Genomic DNA, 20471 nt, shown 5'->3' on the forward strand with positions numbered 1-20471 from the left:
ATATACATTCTCCATCAGCAATACGGTACAAGCTGTTCGTGCTTGTCGCACGCTGCTGTGTTGAAGGAACGTAGTCGCAGTCCTTTTTATAGTTGAGACGGCCAGGCTATCTTCCACCAAGCGGCACCCATGTTATCGTCCAGGCGGCAGACGGGGCGTGCGTGAAGATCCCTTTCCGTAAGCTCTGTCTTCACAGCATCCGATCAGTGGAACCATGTAGTTGATACCAGTTTACCACCACGCGTGGAAAATTCACTGGTCAGCCGCAAAGTATATAAATTCTCCATCAGCAATACGGTACAAGCTGTTCGTGCTTGTCGCACGCTGCTGTGTTGAAGGAACGTAGTCGCAGTCCTTTTTATAGTTGAGACGGCCAGGCTATCTTCCACCAGGCGGCACCCATGTTATCTTCCAGGCGGCAGACGGGGCGTGCGTGAAGATCCCTTTCCGTAAGATGTGTCTTCACAGCATCGGATCAGTGGAACCATGTAGTTGATACCAGTTTACCACCACGCATGGGAAATTCACTGGTCAGCCGCAAAGTATATAAATTCTCCATCAGCAATATGGTACAAGCTGTTCGTGCTTGTCGCACGCTGCTGTGTTGAAGGAACGTAGTCGCAGTCCTTTTTATAGTTGAGACGGCCAGGCTATCTTCCACCAAGCGGCACCCATGTTATCTTCCAGGCGCCAGACGGGGCGTGCGTGAAGATCATTTTCCGTAAGCTGTGTCTTCACAGCATCCGATCAGTGGAACTATGTAGTTGATACCAGTTTACCACCACGCGTGGGAAATTCACTGGTCAGCCGCAAAGTATATACATTCTCCATCAGCAATACGGTACAAGCTGTTCGTGCTTGTCGCACGCTGCTGTGTTGAAGGAACGTAGTCGCAGTCCTTTTTATAGTTGAGACGGCCAGGCTATCTTCCACCAAGCAACACCCATGTTATCTTCCAGGCGGCAGACGGGGCGTGCGTGAAGATCATTTTCCGTAAGCTGTGTCTTCACAGCATCGCATCAGTGGAACCATGTAGTTGATACCAGTTTACCACCACGCGTGGGAAATTCACTGGTCAGCCGCAAAGTACATAAATTATCCATCAGCAATACGGTACAAGCTGTTCGTGCTTGTCGCACGCTGCTGTGTTGAAGGAACGTAGTCGCAGTCCTTTTTATAGTTGAGACGGCCAGGCTATCTTCCACCAGGCGGCACCCATGTTATCTTCCAGGCGGCAGACGGGGCGTGCGTGAAGATCCCTTTCCGTAAGATGTGTCTTCACAGCATCGGATCAGTGGAACCATGTAGTTGATACCAGTTTACCACCACGCATGGGAAATTCACTGGTCAGCCGCAAAGTATATAAATTCTCCATCAGCAATACGGTACAAGCTGTTCGTGCTTGTCGCACGCTGCTGTGTTGAAGGAACGTAGTCGCAGTCCTTTTTATAGTTGAGACGGCCAGGCTATCTTCCACCAAGCGGCACCCATGTTATCTTCCAGGCGGCAGATGGGGCGTGCGTGAAGATCATTTTCCGTAAGCTGTGTCTTCACAGCATCCGATCAGTGGAACTATGTAGTTGATACCAGTTTACCACCACGCATGGGAAATTCACTGGTCAGCCGCAAAGTATATACATTCTCCATCAGCAATACGGTACAAGCTGTTCGTGCTTGTCGCACGCTGCTGTGTTGAAGGAACGTAGTCGCAGTCCTTTTTATAGTTGAGACGGCCAGGCTATCTTCCACCAAGCGGCACCCATGTTATCTTCCAGGCGGCAGACGGGGCGTGCGTGAAGATCCCTTTCCGTAAGCTGTGTCTTCACAGCATCGGATCAGTGGAACCGTGTAGTTGATACGAGTTTACCACCATGCGTGGAAAATTCACTGGTCAGCCGCAAAGTATATAAATTCTCCATCAGCAATACGGTAGAAGCTGTTCGTGCTTGTCGCACGCTGCTGTGTTGAAGTAACGTAGTCGCAGTCCTTTTTATAGTTGAGATGGCCAGGCTACTTCCAACAGGCGGCACCCATGTTATCTTCCAGGTGGCAGACGACGCGTGCGTGAAGATCCCTTTCCGTAAGCTGTGTCTTCACAGCATCCGATCAGTGGAACCATGTAGTTGATACCAGTTTACCACCACGCGTGGAAAATTCACTGGTCAGCCGCAAAGTATATAAATTCTCCATCAGCAATACGGTACAATCTGTTCGTGCTTGTCGCACGCTGCTGTGTTGAAGGAACGTAGTCGCAGTCCTTTTTATAGTTGAGACGGCCAGGCTATCTTCCACCAAGCGGCACCCATGTTATCGTCCAGGCGGCAGACGGGGCGTGCGTGAAGATCCCTTTCCGTAAGCTGTGTCTTCACAGCATCGGATCAGTGGAACCATGTAGTTGGTACCAGTTTACCACCACGCGTGGGAAATTCATTGGTCAGCCGCAAAGTATATAAATTCTCCATCAGCAATACGGTACAAGCTGTTCGGGCTTGTCGCACGCTGCTGTGTTGAAGTAACGTAGTCGTAGTCCTTTTTATAGTTAAGACAGCCAGGCTATCTTCCACCAAGTGGCACCCATGTTATCTTCCAGGCGGCAGACGGGGCGTGCGCGAAGATCCCTTTCCGTAAGCTGTGTCTTCACAGCATCGGATCAGTGGAACCATGTAGTTGATACCAGTTTACCACCACGCATGGGAAATTCACTGGTCAGCCGCAAAGTATATAAATTCTCCATCAGCAATACGGTAGAAGCTGTTCGTGCTTGTCGCACGCTGCTGTGTTGAAGGAACGTAGTCGCAGTCCTTTTTATAGTTGAGACGGCCAGGCTATCTTCCACCAAGCGGCACCCATGTTATCTTCCAGGCGGCAGACGGGGCGTGCGTGAAGATCCCTTTCCGTAAGCTGTGTCTTCACAGCATTGGATCAGTGGAACCGTGTAGTTGATACGAGTTTACCACCACGCGTGGAAAATTCACTGGTCAGCCGCAAAGTATATAAATTCTCCATCAGCAATACGGTAGAAGCTGTTCGTGCTTGTCGCACGCTGCTGTGTTGAAGTAACGTAGTCGCAGTCCTTTTTATAGTTGAGATGGCCAGGCTACTTCCAACAGGCGGCACCCATGTTATCTTCCAGGCGGCAGACGGGGCGTGCGTGAAGATCCCTTTCCGTAAGCTGTGTCTTCACAGCATCGGATCAGTGGAACCGTGTAGTTGATACGAGTTTACCACCACGCGTGGAAAATTCACTGGTCAGCCGCAAAGTATATAAATTCTCCATCAGCAATACGGTAGAAGCTGTTCGTGCTTGTCGCACGCTGCTGTGTTGAAGGAACGTAGTCGCAGTCCTTTTTATAGTTGAGACGGCCAGGCTATCTTCCACCAAGCGGCACCCATGTTATCTTCCAGGCGGCAGACGGGGCGTGCGTGAAGATCCCTTTCCGTAAGCTGTGTCTTCACAGCATCGGATCAGTGGAACCGTGTAGTTGATACGAGTTTACCACCACGCGTGGAAAATTCACTGGTCAGCCGCAAAGTATATAAATTCTCCATCAGCAATACGGTAGAAGCTGTTCGTGCTTGTCGCACGCTGCTGTGTTGAAGTAACGTAGTCGCAGTCCTTTTTATAGTTGAGATGGCCAGGCTACTTCCAACAGGCGGCACCCATGTTATCTTCCAGGTGGCAGACGACGCGTGCGTGAAGATCCCTTTCCGTAAGCTGTGTCTTCACAGCATCCGATCAGTGGAACCATGTAGTTGATACCAGTTTACCACCACGCGTGGAAAATTCACTGGTCAGCCGCAAAGTATATAAATTCTCCATCAGCAATACGGTACAAGCTGTTCGTATTGTCGCACGCTGCTGTGTTGAAGGAACGTAGTCGCAGTCCTTTTTATAGTTGAGACGGCCAGGCTATCTTCCACCAAGCGGCACCCATGTTATCGTCCAGGCGGCAGACGGGGCGTGCGTGAAGATCCCTTTCCGTAAGCTGTGTCTTCACAGCATCGGATCAGTGGAACCATGTAGTTGGTACCAGTTTACCACCACGCGTGGGAAATTCATTGGTCAGCCGCAAAGTACATAAATTCTCCATCAGCAATACGGTACAAGCTGTTCGGGCTTGTCGCACGCTGCTGTGTTGAAGTAACGTAGTCGTAGTCCTTTTTATAGTTAAGACAGCCAGGCTATCTTCCACCAAGCGGCACCCATGTTATCTTCCAGGCGGCAGACGGGGCGTGCGCGAAGATCCCTTTCCGTAAGCTGTGTCTTCACAGCATCGGATCAGTGGAACCATGTAGTTGATACCAGTTTACCACCACGCATGGGAAATTCACTGGTCAGCCGCAAAGTATATAAATTCTCCATCAGCAATACGGTAGAAGCTGTTCGTGCTTGTCGCACGCTGCTGTGTTGAAGGAACGTAGTCGCAGTCCTTTTTATAGTTGAGACGGCCAGGCTATCTTCCACCAAGCGGCACCCATGTTATCTTCCAGGCGGCAAACGGGGCGTGCGTGAAGATCATTTTCCGTAAGCTGTGTCTTCACAGCATCGGATCAGTGGAACCGTGTAGTTGATACCAGTTTACCACCACGCGTGGAAAATTCACTGGTCAGCCGCAAAGTATATAAATTCTCCATCAGCAATACGGTACAAGCTGTTCGTGCTTGTCGCACGCTGCTGTTTTGAAGTAACGTAGTCGCAGTCCTTTTAATAGTTGAGACGGCGAGGCTATCTTCCACCAAGCGGCACCCATGTTATCTTCCAGGCGGCAGACGGGGCGTGCGTGAAGATCCCTTTCCGTAAGCTGTGTCTTCACAGCATCCGATCAGTGGAACCATGTAGTTGATACCAGTTTACCACCACGCGTGGAAAATTCACTGGTCAGCCGCAAAGTATATAAATTCTCCATCAGCAATACGGTACAAACTTTTCGTGCTTGTCGCACGCTGCTGTGTTGAAGGAACGTAGTCGCAGTCCTTTTTATAGTTAAGACGGCCAGGCTATCTTCCACCAGGCGGCACCCATGTTATCTTCCAGGCGGCAGACGGGGCGTGCGTGAAGATCCCTTTCCGTAAGCTGTGTCTTCACAGCATCGGATCAGTGGAACCATGTAGTTGATACCAGTTTACCACCACGCATGGGAAATTCACTGGTCAGCCGCAAAGTATATAAATTCTCCATCAGCAATACGGTACAAGCTGTTCGTGCTTGTCGCACGCTGCTGTGTTGAAGGAACGTAGTCGCAGTCCTTTTTATAGTTGAGACGGCCAGGCTATCTTCCACCAAGCGGCACCCATGTTATCGTCCAGGCGGCAGACGGGGCGTGCGTGAAGATCCCTTTCCGTAAGCTGTGTCTTCACAGCATCGGATCAGTGGAACCATGTAGTTGGTACCAGTTTACCACCACGCGTGGGAAATTCATTGGTCAGCCGCAAAGTATATAAATTCTCCATCAGCAATACGGTACAAGCTGTTCGGGCTTGTCGCACGCTGCTGTGTTGAAGTAACGTAGTCGTAGTCCTTTTTATAGTTAAGACAGCCAGGCTATCTTCCACCAAGCGGCACCCATGTTATCTTCCAGGCGGCAGACGGGGCGTGCGCGAAGATCCCTTTCCGTAAGCTGTGTCTTCACAGCATCGGATCAGTGGAACCATGTAGTTGATACCAGTTTACCACCACGCATGGGAAATTCACTGGTCAGCCGCAAAGTATATAAATTCTCCATCAGCAATACGGTAGAAGCTGTTCGTGCTTGTCGCACGCTGCTGTGTTGAAGGAACGTAGTCGCAGTGCTTTTTATAGTTGAGACGGCCAGGCTATCTTCCACCAAGCGGCACCCATGTTATCTTCCAGGCGGCAGACGGGGCGTGCGTGAAGATCCCTTTCCGTAAGCTGTGTGTTCACAGCATCGGATCAGTGGAACCGTGTAGTTGATACGAGTTTACCACCACGCGTGGAAAATTCACTGGTCAGCCGCAAAGTATATAAATTCTCCATCAGCAATACGGTAGAAGCTGTTCGTGCTTGTCGCACGCTGCTGTGTTGAAGTAACGTAGTCGCAGTCCTTTTTATAGTTGAGATGGCCAGGCTACTTCCAACAGGCGGCACCCATGTTATCTTCCAGGCGGCAGACGGGGCGTGCGTGAAGATCCCTTTCCGTAAGCTGTGTCTTCACAGCATCGGATCAGTGGAACCGTGTAGTTGATACGAGTTTACCACCACGCGTGGAAAATTCACTGGTCAGCCGCAAAGTATATAAATTCTCCATCAGCAATACGGTAGAAGCTGTTCGTGCTTGTCGCACGCTGCTGTGTTGAAGGAACGTAGTCGCAGTCCTTTTTATAGTTGAGACGGCCAGGCTATCTTCCACCAAGCGGCACCCATGTTATCTTCCAGGCGGCAGACGGGGCGTGCGTGAAGATCCCTTTCCGTAAGCTGTGTCTTCACAGCATCGGATCAGTGGAACCGTGTAGTTGATACGAGTTTACCACCACGCGTGGAAAATTCACTGGTCAGCCGCAAAGTATATAAATTCTCCATCAGCAATACGGTAGAAGCTGTTCGTGCTTGTCGCACGCTGCTGTGTTGAAGTAACGTAGTCGCAGTCCTTTTTATAGTTGAGATGGCCAGGCTACTTCCAACAGGCGGCACCCATGTTATCTTCCAGGTGGCAGACGACGCGTGCGTGAAGATCCCTTTCCGTAAGCTGTGTCTTCACAGCATCCGATCAGTGGAACCATGTAGTTGATACCAGTTTACCACCACGCGTGGAGAGAGAGAGAGAGAGAAAACTTTTATTGTAAAGTTTTAGTGGAGCTTTCTTTCCCAGCGGTGTGGGCTAGCGTGGCGTCTGCTTAGCCGCGACGCTATCAGCCCATTCCGCCAACCGTATCTGGTCTTGCGGGTTGGACGTTTTCGTTTTTTTCTCCCACTCGTCATGTGAGGGAGCTCGCCTAAAGAGTTCTCTCGGGGGAGGGTTGGAAAATTCACTGGTCAGCCGCAAAGTATATAAATTCTCCATCAGCAATACGGTACAAGCTGTTCGTGCTTGTCGCACGCTGCTGTGTTGAAGGAACGTAGTCGCAGTCCTTTTTATAGTTGAGACGGCCAGGCTATCTTCCACCAAGCGGCAGCCATGTTATCGTCCAGGCGGCAGACGGGGCGTGCGTGAAGATCCCTTTCCGTAAGCTGTGTCTTCACAGCATCGGATCAGTGGAACCATGTAGTTGGTACCAGTTTACCACCACGCGTGGGAAATTCATTGGTCAGCCGCAAAGTATATAAATTCTCCATCAGCAATACGGTACAAGCTGTTCGGGCTTGTCGCACGCTGCTGTGTTGAAGTAACGTAGTCGTAGTCCTTTTTATAGTTAAGACAGCCAGGCTATCTTCCACCAAGCGGCACCCATGTTATCTTCCAGGCGGCAGACGGGGCGTGCGCGAAGATCCCTTTCCGTAAGCTGTGTCTTCACAGCATCGGATCAGTGGAACCATGTAGTTGATACCAGTTTACCACCACGCATGGGAAATTCACTGGTCAGCCGCAAAGTATATAAATTCTCCATCAGCAATACGGTAGAAGCTGTTCGTGCTTGTCGCACGCTGCTGTGTTGAAGGAACGTAGTCGCAGTCCTTTTTATAGTTGAGACGGCCAGGCTATCTTCCACCAAGCGGCACCCATGTTATCTTCCAGGCGGCAAACGGGGCGTGCGTGAAGATCATTTTCCGTAAGCTGTGTCTTCACAGCATCGGATCAGTGGAACCGTGTAGTTGATACCAGTTTACCACCACGCGTGGAAAATTCACTGGTCAGCCGCAAAGTATATAAATTCTCCATCAGCAATACGGTACAAGCTGTTCGTGCTTGTCGCACGCTGCTGTTTTGAAGTAACGTAGTCGCAGTCCTTTTAATAGTTGAGACGGCGAGGCTATCTTCCACCAAGCGGCACCCATGTTATCTTCCAGGCGGCAGACGGGGCGTGCGTGAAGATCCCTTTCCGTAAGCTGTGTCTTCACAGCATCCGATCAGTGGAACCATGTAGTTGATACCAGTTTACCACCACGCGTGGAAAATTCACTGGTCAGCCGCAAAGTATATAAATTCTCCATCAGCAATACGGTACAAACTTTTCGTGCTTGTCGCACGCTGCTGTGTTGAAGGAACGTAGTCGCAGTCCTTTTTATAGTTAAGACGGCCAGGCTATCTTCCACCAGGCGGCACCCATGTTATCTTCCAGGCGGCAGACGGGGCGTGCGTGAAGATCCCTTTCCGTAAGCTGTGTCTTCACAGCATCGGATCAGTGGAACCATGTAGTTGATACCAGTTTACCACCACGCATGGGAAATTCACTGGTCAGCCGCAAAGTATATAAATTCTCCATCAGCAATATGGTACAAGCTGTTCGTGCTTGTCGCACGCTGCTGTGTTGAAGGAACGTAGTCGCAGTCCTTTTTATAGTTGAGACGGCCAGGCTATCTTCCACCAAGCGGCACCCATGTTATCGTCCAGGCGGCAGACGGGGCGTGCGTGAAGATCCCTTTCCGTAAGCTCTGTCTTCACAGCATCCGATCAGTGGAACCATGTAGTTGATACCAGTTTACCACCACGCGTGGAAAATTCACTGGTCAGCCGCAAATTATATAAATTCTCCATCAGCAATACGGTACAAGCTGTTCGTGCTTGTCGCACGCTGCTGTGTTGAAGGAACGTAGTCGCAGTCCTTTTTATAGTTGAGACGGCCAGGCTATCTTCCACCAGGCGGCACCCATGTTATCTTCCAGGCGGCAGACGGGGCGTGCGTGAAGATCCCTTTCCGTAAGATGTGTCTTCACAGCATCGGATCAGTGGAACCATGTAGTTGATACCAGTTTACCACCACGCATGGGAAATTCACTGGTCAGCCGCAAAGTATATAAATTCTCCATCAGCAATACGGTAGAAGCTGTTCGTGCTTGTCGCACGCTGCTGTGTTGAAGTAACGTAGTCGCAGTCCTTTTTATAGTTGAGATGGCCAGGCTACTTCCAACAGGCGGCACCCATGTTATCTTCCAGGTGGCAGACGACGCGTGCGTGAAGATCCCTTTCCGTAAGCTGTGTCTTCACAGCATCCGATCAGTGGAACCATGTAGTTGATACCAGTTTACCACCACGCGTGGAAAATTCACTGGTCAGCCGCAAAGTATATAAATTCTCCATCAGCAATACGGTACAAGCTGTTCGTGCTTGTCGCACGCTGCTGTGTTGAAGGAACGTAGTCGCAGTGCTTTTTATAGTTGAGACGGCCAGGCTATCTTCCACCAAGCGGCACCCATGTTATCTTCCAGGCGGCAGACGGGGCGTGCGTGAAGATCCCTTTCCGTAAGCTGTGTGTTCACAGCATCGGATCAGTGGAACCGTGTAGTTGATACGAGTTTACCACCACGCGTGGAAAATTCACTGGTCAGCCGCAAAGTATATAAATTCTCCATCAGCAATACGGTAGAAGCTGTTCGTGCTTGTCGCACGCTGCTGTGTTGAAGTAACGTAGTCGCAGTCCTTTTTATAGTTGAGATGGCCAGGCTACTTCCAACAGGCGGCACCCATGTTATCTTCCAGGCGGCAGACGGGGCGTGCGTGAAGATCCCTTTCCGTAAGCTGTGTCTTCACAGCATCGGATCAGTGGAACCGTGTAGTTGATACGAGTTTACCACCACGCGTGGAAAATTCACTGGTCAGCCGCAAAGTATATAAATTCTCCATCAGCAATACGGTAGAAGCTGTTCGTGCTTGTCGCACGCTGCTGTGTTGAAGGAACGTAGTCGCAGTCCTTTTTATAGTTGAGACGGCCAGGCTATCTTCCACCAAGCGGCACCCATGTTATCTTCCAGGCGGCAGACGGGGCGTGCGTGAAGATCCCTTTCCGTAAGCTGTGTCTTCACAGCATCGGATCAGTGGAACCGTGTAGTTGATACGAGTTTACCACCACGCGTGGAAAATTCACTGGTCAGCCGCAAAGTATATAAATTCTCCATCAGCAATACGGTAGAAGCTGTTCGTGCTTGTCGCACGCTGCTGTGTTGAAGTGACGTAGTCGCAGTCCTTTTTATAGTTGAGATGGCCAGGCTACTTCCAACAGGCGGCACCCATGTTATCTTCCAGGTGGCAGACGACGCGTGCGTGAAGATCCCTTTCCGTAAGCTGTGTCTTCACAGCATCCGATCAGTGGAACCATGTAGTTGATACCAGTTTACCACCACGCGTGGAAAATTCACTGGTCAGCCGCAAAGTATATAAATTCTCCATCAGCAATACGGTACAAGCTGTTCGTGCTTGTCGCACGCTGCTGTGTTGAAGGAACGTAGTCGCAGTCCTTTTTATAGTTGAGACGGCCAGGCTATCTTCCACCAAGCGGCAGCCATGTTATCGTCCAGGCGGCAGACGGGGCGTGCGTGAAGATCCCTTTCCGTAAGCTGTGTCTTCACAGCATCGGATCAGTGGAACCATGTAGTTGGTACCAGTTTACCACCACGCGTGGGAAATTCATTGGTCAGCCGCAAAGTATATAAATTCTCCATCAGCAATACGGTACAAGCTGTTCGGGCTTGTCGCACGCTGCTGTGTTGAAGTAACGTAGTCGTAGTCCTTTTTATAGTTAAGACAGCCAGGCTATCTTCCACCAAGCGGCACCCATGTTATCTTCCAGGCGGCAGACGGGGCGTGCGCGAAGATCCCTTTCCGTAAGCTGTGTCTTCACAGCATCGGATCAGTGGAACCATGTAGTTGATACCAGTTTACCACCACGCATGGGAAATTCACTGGTCAGCCGCAAAGTATATAAATTCTCCATCAGCAATACGGTAGAAGCTGTTCGTGCTTGTCGCACGCTGCTGTGTTGAAGGAACGTAGTCGCAGTCCTTTTTATAGTTGAGACGGCCAGGCTATCTTCCACCAAGCGGCACCCATGTTATCTTCCAGGCGGCAAACGGGGCGTGCGTGAAGATCATTTTCCGTAAGCTGTGTCTTCACAGCATCGGATCAGTGGAACCGTGTAGTTGATACCAGTTTACCACCACGCGTGGAAAATTCACTGGTCAGCCGCAAAGTATATAAATTCTCCATCAGCAATACGGTACAAGCTGTTCGTGCTTGTCGCACGCTGCTGTTTTGAAGTAACGTAGTCGCAGTCCTTTTAATAGTTGAGACGGCGAGGCTATCTTCCACCAAGCGGCACCCATGTTATCTTCCAGGCGGCAGACGGGGCGTGCGTGAAGATCCCTTTCCGTAAGCTGTGTCTTCACAGCATCCGATCAGTGGAACCATGTAGTTGATACCAGTTTACCACCACGCGTGGAAAATTCACTGGTCAGCCGCAAAGTATATAAATTCTCCATCAGCAATACGGTACAAACTTTTCGTGCTTGTCGCACGCTGCTGTGTTGAAGGAACGTAGTCGCAGTCCTTTTTATAGTTAAGACGGCCAGGCTATCTTCCACCAGGCGGCACCCATGTTATCTTCCAGGCGGCAGACGGGGCGTGCGTGAAGATCCCTTTCCGTAAGCTGTGTCTTCACAGCATCGGATCAGTGGAACCATGTAGTTGATACCAGTTTACCACCACGCATGGGAAATTCACTGGTCAGCCGCAAAGTATATAAATTCTCCATCAGCAATATGGTACAAGCTGTTCGTGCTTGTCGCACGCTGCTGTGTTGAAGGAACGTAGTCGCAGTCCTTTTTATAGTTGAGACGGCCAGGCTATCTTCCACCAAGCGGCACCCATGTGATCGTCCAGGCGGCAGACGGGGCGTGCGTGAAGATCCCTTTCCGTAAGCTCTGTCTTCACAGCATCCGATCAGTGGAACCATGTAGTTGATACCAGTTTACCACCACGCGTGGAAAATTCACTGGTCAGCCGCAAAGTATATAAATTCTCCATCAGCAATACGGTACAAGCTGTTCGTGCTTGTCGCACGCTGCTGTGTTGAAGGAACGTAGTCGCAGTCCTTTTTATAGTTGAGACGGCCAGGCTATCTTCCACCAGGCGGCACCCATGTTATCTTCCAGGCGGCAGACGGGGCGTGCGTGAAGATCCCTTTCCGTAAGATGTGTCTTCACAGCATCGGATCAGTGGAACCATGTAGTTGATACCAGTTTACCACCACGCATGGGAAATTCACTGGTCAGCCGCAAAGTATATAAATTCTCCATCAGCAATACGGTACAAGCTGTTCGTGCTTGTCGCACGCTGCTGTGTTGAAGGAACGTAGTAGCAGTCCTTTTTATAGTTGAGACGGCCAGGCTATCTTCCACCAAGGGGCACCCATGTTATCTTCCAGGCGGCAGATGGGGCGTGCGTGAAGATCATTTTCCGTAGGCTGTGTCTTCACAGCATCCGATCAGTGGAACTATGTAGTTGATACCAGTTTACCACCACGCGTGGGAAATTCACTGGTCAGCCGCAAAGTATATACATTCTCCATCAGCAATACGGTACAAGCTGTTCGTGCTTGTCGCACGCTGCTGTGTTGAAGGAACGTAGTCGCAGTCCTTTTTATAGTTGAGACGGCCAGGCTATCTTCCACCAAGCGGCACCCATGTTATCTTCCAGGCGACAGACGGGGCGTGCGTGAAGATCCCTTTCCGTAAGCTGTGTCTTCACAGCATCGGATCAGTGGAACCGTGTAGTTGATACGAGTTTACCACCACGCGTGGAAAATTCACTGGTCAGCCGCAAAGTATATAAATTCTCCATCAGCAATACGGTAGAAGCTGTTCGTGCTTGTCGCACGCTGCTGTGTTGAAGTAACGTAGTCGCAGTCCTTTTTATAGTTGAGATGGCCAGGCTACTTCCAACAGGCGGCACCCATGTTATCTTCCAGGTGGCAGACGACGCGTGCGTGAAGATCCCTTTCCGTAAGCTGTGTCTTCACAGCATCCGATCAGTGGAACCATGTAGTTGATACCAGTTTACCACCACGCGTGGAAAATTCACTGGTCAGCCGCAAAGTATATAAATTCTCCATCAGCAATACGGTACAAGCTGTTCGTGCTTGTCGCACGCTGCTGTGTTGAAGGAACGTAGTCGCAGTCCTTTTTATAGTTGAGACGGCCAGGCTATCTTACACCAAGCGGCACCCATGTTATCGTCCAGGCGGCAGACGGGGCGTGCGTGAAGATCCCTTTCCGTAAGCTGTGTCTTCACAGCATCGGATCAGTGGAACCATGTAGTTGGTACCAGTTTACCACCACGCGTGGGAAATTCATTGGTCAGCCGCAAAGTATATAAATTCTCCATCAGCAATACGGTACAAGCTGTTCGGGCTTGTCGCACGCTGCTGTGTTGAAGTAACGTAGTCGTAGTCCTTTTTATAGTTAAGACAGCCAGGCTATCTTCCACCAACCGGCACCCATGTTATCTTCCAGGCGGCAGACGGGGCGTGCGCGAAGATCCCTTTCCGTAAGCTGTGTCTTCACAGTATCGGATCAGTGGAACCATGTAGTTGATACCAGTGTACCACCACGCATGGGAAATTCACTGGTCAGCCGCAAAGTATATAAATTCTCCATCAGCAATACGGTACAAGCTGTTCGTGCTTGTCGCACGCTGCTGTGTTGAAGGAACGTAGTCGCAGTCCTTTTTATAGTTGAGAGGGCCAGGCTATCTTCCACCAAGCGGCACCCATGTTATCTTCCAGGCGGCAGACGGGGCGTGCGTGAAGATCATTTTCCGTAAGCTGTGTCTTCACAGCATCGGATCAGTGGAACCATGTAGTTGATACCAGTTTACCACCACGCGTGGGAAATTCACTGGTCAGCCGCAAAGTATATAAATTATCCATCAGCAATACGGTACAAGCTGTTCGTGCTTGTCGCACGCTGCTGTGTTGAAGTAACGTAGTCGCAGTCCTTTTTATAGTTGTGACGGCCCGGCTATCTTCCACCAAGCGGCACCCATGTTATCTTCCAGGCGGCAGACGGGGCGTGCGTGAAGATCCCTTTCCGTAAGCTGTGTCTTCACAGCATCCGATCAGTGGAACCATGTAGTTGATACCAGTTTACCACCACGCGTGGAAAATTCACTGGTCAGCCGCAAAGTATATAAATTCTCCATCAGCAATACGGTACAAGCTGTTCGTGCTTGTCGCACGCTGCTGTGTTGAAGGAACGTAGTCGCAGTCCTTTTTATAGTTGAGACGGCCAGGCTATCTTCCACCAGGCGGCACCCATGTTATCTTCCAGGCGGCAGACGGGGCGTGCGTGAAGATCCCTTTCCGTAAGATGTGTCTTCACAGCATCGGATCAGTGGAACCATGTAGTTGATACCAGTTTACCACCACGCATGGGAAATTCACTGGTCAGCCGCAAAGTATATAAATTCTCCATCAGCAATACGGTACAAGCTGTTCGTGCTTGTCGCACGCTGCTGTGTTGAAGGAACGTAGTCGCAGTCCTTTTTATAGTTGAGACGGCCAGGCTATCTTCCACCAAGCGGCACCCATGTTATCTTCCAGGCGGCAGACGGGGCGTGCGTGAAGATCATTTTCCGTAAGCTGTGTCTTCACAGCATCCGATCAGTGGAACTATGTAGTTGATACCAGTTTACCACCACGCGTGGGAAATTCACTGGTCAGCCGCAAAGTATATAAATTCTCCATCAGCAATACGGTACAAGCTGTTCGTGCTTGTCGCACGCTGCCGTGTTGAAGGAACGTAGTCGCAGTCCTTTTTATAGTTGAGACGGCCAGGCTATCTTCCACCAAGCGGCACCCATGTTATCTTCCAGGCGGCAGACGGGGCGTGCGTGAAGATCATTTTCCGTAAGCTGTGTCTTCACAGCATCGGATCAGTGGAACCATGTAGTTGATACCAGTTTACCACCACGCATGGGAAATTCACTAGTCAGCCGCAAAGTATATAAATTCTCCATCAGCAATACGGTACAAGCTGTTCGTGCTTGTCGCACGCTGCTGTTTTGAAGTAACGTAGTCGCAGTCCTTTTAATAGTTGAGACGGCGAGGCTATCTTCCACCAAGCGGCACCCATGTTATCTTCCAGGCGGCAGACGGGGCGTGCGTGAAGATCCCTTTCCGTAAGCTGTGTCTTCACAGCATCCGATCAGTGGAACCATGTAGTTGATACCAGTTTACCACCACGCGTGGAAAATTCACTGGTCAGCCGCAAAGTATATAAATTCTCCATCAGCAATACGGTACAAACTTTTCGTGCTTGTCGCACGCTGCTGTGTTGAAGGAACGTAGTCGCAGTCCTTTTTATAGTTAAGACGGCCAGGCTATCTTCCACCAGGCGGCACCCATGTTATCTTCCAGGCGGCAGACGGGGCGTGCGTGAAGATCCCTTTCCGTAAGCTGTGTCTTCACAGCATCGGATCAGTGGAACCATGTAGTTGATACCAGTTTACCACCACGCATGGGAAATTCACTGGTCAGCCGCAAAGTATATAAATTCTCCATCAGCAATATGGTACAAGCTGTTCGTGCTTGTCGCACGCTGCTGTGTTGAAGGAACGTAGTCGCAGTCCTTTTTATAGTTGAGACGGCCAGGCTATCTTCCAACAAGCGGCACCCATGTTAACTTCCAGGTGGCACACGGCGCGTGCGTGAAGATCCCTTTCCGTAAGCTGTGTCTTCACAGCATCCGATCAGTGGAACCATGTAGTTGATACCAGTTTACCACCACGCGTGGAAAATTCACTGGTCAGCCGCAAAGTATATAAATTCTCCATCAGCAATACGGTACAAGCTGTTCGTGCTTGTCGCACGCTGCTGTGTTGAAGGAACGTACTCGCAGTCCTTTTTATAGTTGAGACAGCCAGGCTATCTTCCACCAAGCGGCACCCATGTTATCTTCCAGGCGGCAGACGGGGCGTGCGTGAAGATCATTTTCCGTAAGCTGTGTCTTCACAGTATCGGATCAGTGGAACCATGTAGTTGATACCAGTTTACCACCACGCGTGGAAAATTCACTAGTCAGCCGCAAAGTATATAAATTCTCCATCAGCAATACAGTAAAAGCTGTTCGTGCTTGTCGCACGCTGCTGTGTTGAAGGAACGTAGTCGCAGTCCTTTTTATAGTTGAGACGGCCAGGCTATCTTCCACCAAGCGGCACCCATGTTATCTTCCAGGCGGCAGACGGGGCGTGCGTGAAGATCATTTTCCGTAAGCTGTGTCTTCACAGCATCGGATCAGTGGAACCGTGTAGTTGATACCAGTTTACCACCACGCGTGGAAAATTCACTGGTCAGCCGCAAAGTATATAAATTCTCCATCAGCAATACGGTAGAAGCTGTTCGTGCTTGTCGCACGCTGCTGTGTTGAAGGAACGTAGTCGCAGTCCTTTTTATAGTTGAGACGGCCAGGCTATCTTCCACCAAGCGGCACCCATGTTATCTTCCAGGCGGCAGACGACGCGTGCGTGAAGATCCCTTTCCGTAAGCTGTGTCTTCACAGCATCCGATCAATGGAACCATGTAGTTTATACCAGTTTCCCACCACGCGTGGAAAATTCACTGGTCAGCCGCAAAGTATATAAATTCTCCATGAGCAATACGGTACAAGCTGTTCGTGCTTGTCGCACGCTGCTGTTTTGAACTAACGTAGTCGCAGTCCTTTTTATAGTTGAGACGGCCAGGCTATCTTCCACCAAGCGGCACCCATGTTATCTTCCAGGCGACAGACGGGGCGTGCGTGAAGATCCCTTTCCGTAAGCTGTGTCTTCACAGCATCGGATCAGTGGAACCGTGTAGTTGATACGAGTTTACCACCACGCGTGGAAAATTCACTGGTCAGCCGCAAAGTATATAAATTCTCCATCAGCAATACGGTAGAAGCTGTTCGTGCTTGTCGCACGCTGCTGTGTTGAAGTAACGTAGTCGCAGTCCTTTTTATAGTTGAGATGGCCAGGCTACTTCCAACAGGCGGCACCCATGTTATCTTCCAGGTGGCAGACGACGCGTGCGTGAAGATCCCTTTCCGTAAGCTGTGTCTTCACAGCATCCGATCAGTGGAACCATGTAGTTGATACCAGTTTACCACCACGCGTGGAAAATTCACTGGTCAGCCGCAAAGTATATAAATTCTCCATCAGCAATACGGTACAAGCTGTTCGTGCTTGTCGCACGCTGCTGTGTTGAAGGAACGTAGTCGCAGTCCTTTTTATAGTTGAGACGGCCAGGCTATCTTACACCAAGCGGCACCCATGTTATCGTCCAGGCGGCAGACGGGGCGTGCGTGAAGATCCCTTTCCGTAAGCTGTGTCTTCACAGCATCGGATCAGTGGAACCATGTAGTTGGTACCAGTTTACCACCACGCGTGGGAAATTCATTGGTCAGCCGCAAAGTATATAAATTCTCCATCAGCAATACGGTACAAGCTGTTCGGGCTTGTCGCACGCTGCTGTGTTGAAGTAACGTAGTCGTAGTCCTTTTTATAGTTAAGACAGCCAGGCTATCTTCCACCAACCGGCACCCATGTTATCTTCCAGGCGGCAGACGGGGCGTGCGCGAAGATCCCTTTCCGTAAGCTGTGTCTTCACAGTATCGGATCAGTGGAACCATGTAGTTGATACCAGTGTACCACCACGCATGGGAAATTCACTGGTCAGCCGCAAAGTATATAAATTCTCCATCAGCAATACGGTACAAGCTGTTCGTGCTTGTCGCACGCTGCTGTGTTGAAGGAACGTAGTCGCAGTCCTTTTTATAGTTGAGAGGGCCAGGCTATCTTCCACCAAGCGGCACCCATGTTATCTTCCAGGCGGCAGACGGGGCGTGCGTGAAGATCATTTTCCGTAAGCTGTGTCTTCACAGCATCGGATCAGTGGAACCATGTAGTTGATACCAGTTTACCACCACGCGTGGGAAATTCACTGGTCAGCCGCAAAGTATATAAATTATCCATCAGCAATACGGTACAAGCTGTTCGTGCTTGTCGCACGCTGCTGTGTTGAAGTAACGTAGTCGCAGTCCTTTTTATAGTTGTGACGGCCCGGCTATCTTCCACCAAGCGGCACCCATGTTATCTTCCAGGCGGCAGACGGGGCGTGCGTGAAGATCCCTTTCCGTAAGCTGTGTCTTCACAGCATCCGATCAGTGGAACCATGTAGTTGATACCAGTTTACCACCACGCGTGGAAAATTCACTGGTCAGCCGCAAAGTATATAAATTCTCCATCAGCAATACGGTACAAGCTGTTCGTGCTTGTCGCACGCTGCTGTGTTGAAGGAACGTAGTCGCAGTCCTTTTTATAGTTGAGACGGCCAGGCTATCTTCCACCAGGCGGCACCCATGTTATCTTCCAGGCGGCAGACGGGGCGTGCGTGAAGATCCCTTTCCGTAAGATGTGTCTTCACAGCATCGGATCAGTGGAACCATGTAGTTGATACCAGTTTACCTCCACGCATGGGAAATTCACTGGTCAGCCGCAAAGTATATAAATTCTCCATCAGCAATACGGTACAAGCTGTTCGTGCTTGTCGCACGCTGCTGTGTTGAAGGAACGTAGTCGCAGTCCTTTTTATAGTTGAGACGGCCAGGCTATCTTCCACCAAGCGGCACCCATGTTATCTTCCAGGCGGCAGACGGGGCGTGCGTGAAGATCATTTTCCGTAAGCTGTGTCTTCACAGCATCCGATCAGTGGAACTATGTAGTTGATACCAGTTTACCACCACGCGTGGGAAATTCACTGGTCAGCCGCAAAGTATATAAATTCTCCATCAGCAATACGGTACAAGCTGTTCGTGCTTGTCGCACGCTGCCGTGTTGAAGGAACGTAGTCGCAGTCCTTTTTATAGTTGAGACGGCCAGGCTATCTTCCACCAAGCGGCACCCATGTTATCTTCCAGGCGGCAGACGGGGCGTGCGTGAAGATCATTTTCCGTAAGCTGTGTCTTCACAGCATCGGATCAGTGGAACCATGTAGTTGATACCAGTTTACCACCACGCATGGGAAATTCACTAGTCAGCCGCAAAGTATATAAATTCTCCATCAGCAATACGGTACAAGCTGTTCGTGCTTGTCGCACGCTGCTGTTTTGAAGTAACGTAGTCGCAGTCCTTTTAGTAGTTGAGACGGCGAGGCTATCTTCCACCAAGCGGCACCCATGTTATCTTCCAGGCGGCAGACGGGGCGTGCGTGAAGATCCCTTTCCGTAAGCTGTGTCTTCACAGCATCCGATCAGTGGAACCATGTAGTTGATACCAGTTTACCACCACGCGTGGAAAATTCACTGGTCAGCCGCAAAGTATATAAATTCTCCATCAGCAATACGGTACAAACTTTTCGTGCTTGTCGCACGCTGCTGTGTTGAAGGAACGTAGTCGCAGTCCTTTTTATAGTTAAGACGGCCAGGCTATCTTCCACCAGGCGGCACCCATGTTATCTTCCAGGCGGCAGACGGGGCGTGCGTGAAGATCCCTTTCCGTAAGCTGTGTCTTCACAGCATCCGATCAGTGGAACCATGTAGTTGATACCAGTTTACCACCACGCGTGGAAAATTCACTGGTCAGCCGCAAAGTATATAAATTCTCCATCAGCAATACGGTACAAACTTTTCGTGCTTGTCGCACGCTGCTGTGTTGAAGGAACGTAGTCGCAGTCCTTTTTATAGTTAAGACGGCCAGGCTATCTTCCAACAAGCGGCACCCATGTTAACTTCCAGGCGGCAGACGGGGCGTGCGTGAAGATCCCTTTCCGTAAGCTGTGTCTTCACAGCATCCGATCAGTGGAACCATGTAGTTGATACCAGTTTACCACCACGCGTGGAAAATTCACTGGTCAGCCGCAAAGTATATAAATTCTCCATCAGCAATACGGTACAAGCTGTTCGTGCTTGTCGCACGCTGCTGTGTTGAAGGAACGTACTCGCAGTCCTTTTTATAGTTGAGACAGCCAGGCTATCTTCCACCAAGCGGCACCCATGTTATCTTCCAGGCGGCAGACGGGGCGTGCGTGAAGATCATTTTCCGTAAGCTGTGTCTTCACAGTATCGGATCAGTGGAACCATGTAGTTGATACCAGTTTACCACCACGCGTGGAAAATTCACTAGTCAGCCGCAAAGTATATAAATTCTCCATCAGCAATACAGTAAAAGCTGTTCGTGCTTGTCGCACGCTGCTGTGTTGAAGGAACGTAGTCGCAGTCCTTTTTATAGTTGAGACGGCCAGGCTATCTTCCACCAAGCGGCACCCATGTTATCTTCCAGGCGGCAGACGGGGCGTGCGTGAAGATCATTTTCCGTAAGCTGTGTCTTCACAGCATCGGATCAGTGGAACCGTGTAGTTGATACCAGTTTACCACCACGCGTGGAAAATTCACTGGTCAGCCGCAAAGTATATAAATTCTCCATCAGCAATACGGTAGAAGCTGTTCGTGCTTGTCGCACGCTGCTGTGTTGAAGGAACGTAGTCGCAGTCCTTTTTATAGTTGAGACGGCCAGGCTATCTTCCACCAAGCGGCACCCATGTTATCTTCCAGG

Source organism: Dermacentor albipictus, unplaced genomic scaffold, assembly GCF_038994185.2.
Source record: "Dermacentor albipictus isolate Rhodes 1998 colony unplaced genomic scaffold, USDA_Dalb.pri_finalv2 scaffold_12, whole genome shotgun sequence".
Classification (NCBI taxonomy): Eukaryota; Metazoa; Arthropoda; class Arachnida; order Ixodida; family Ixodidae; genus Dermacentor; species Dermacentor albipictus.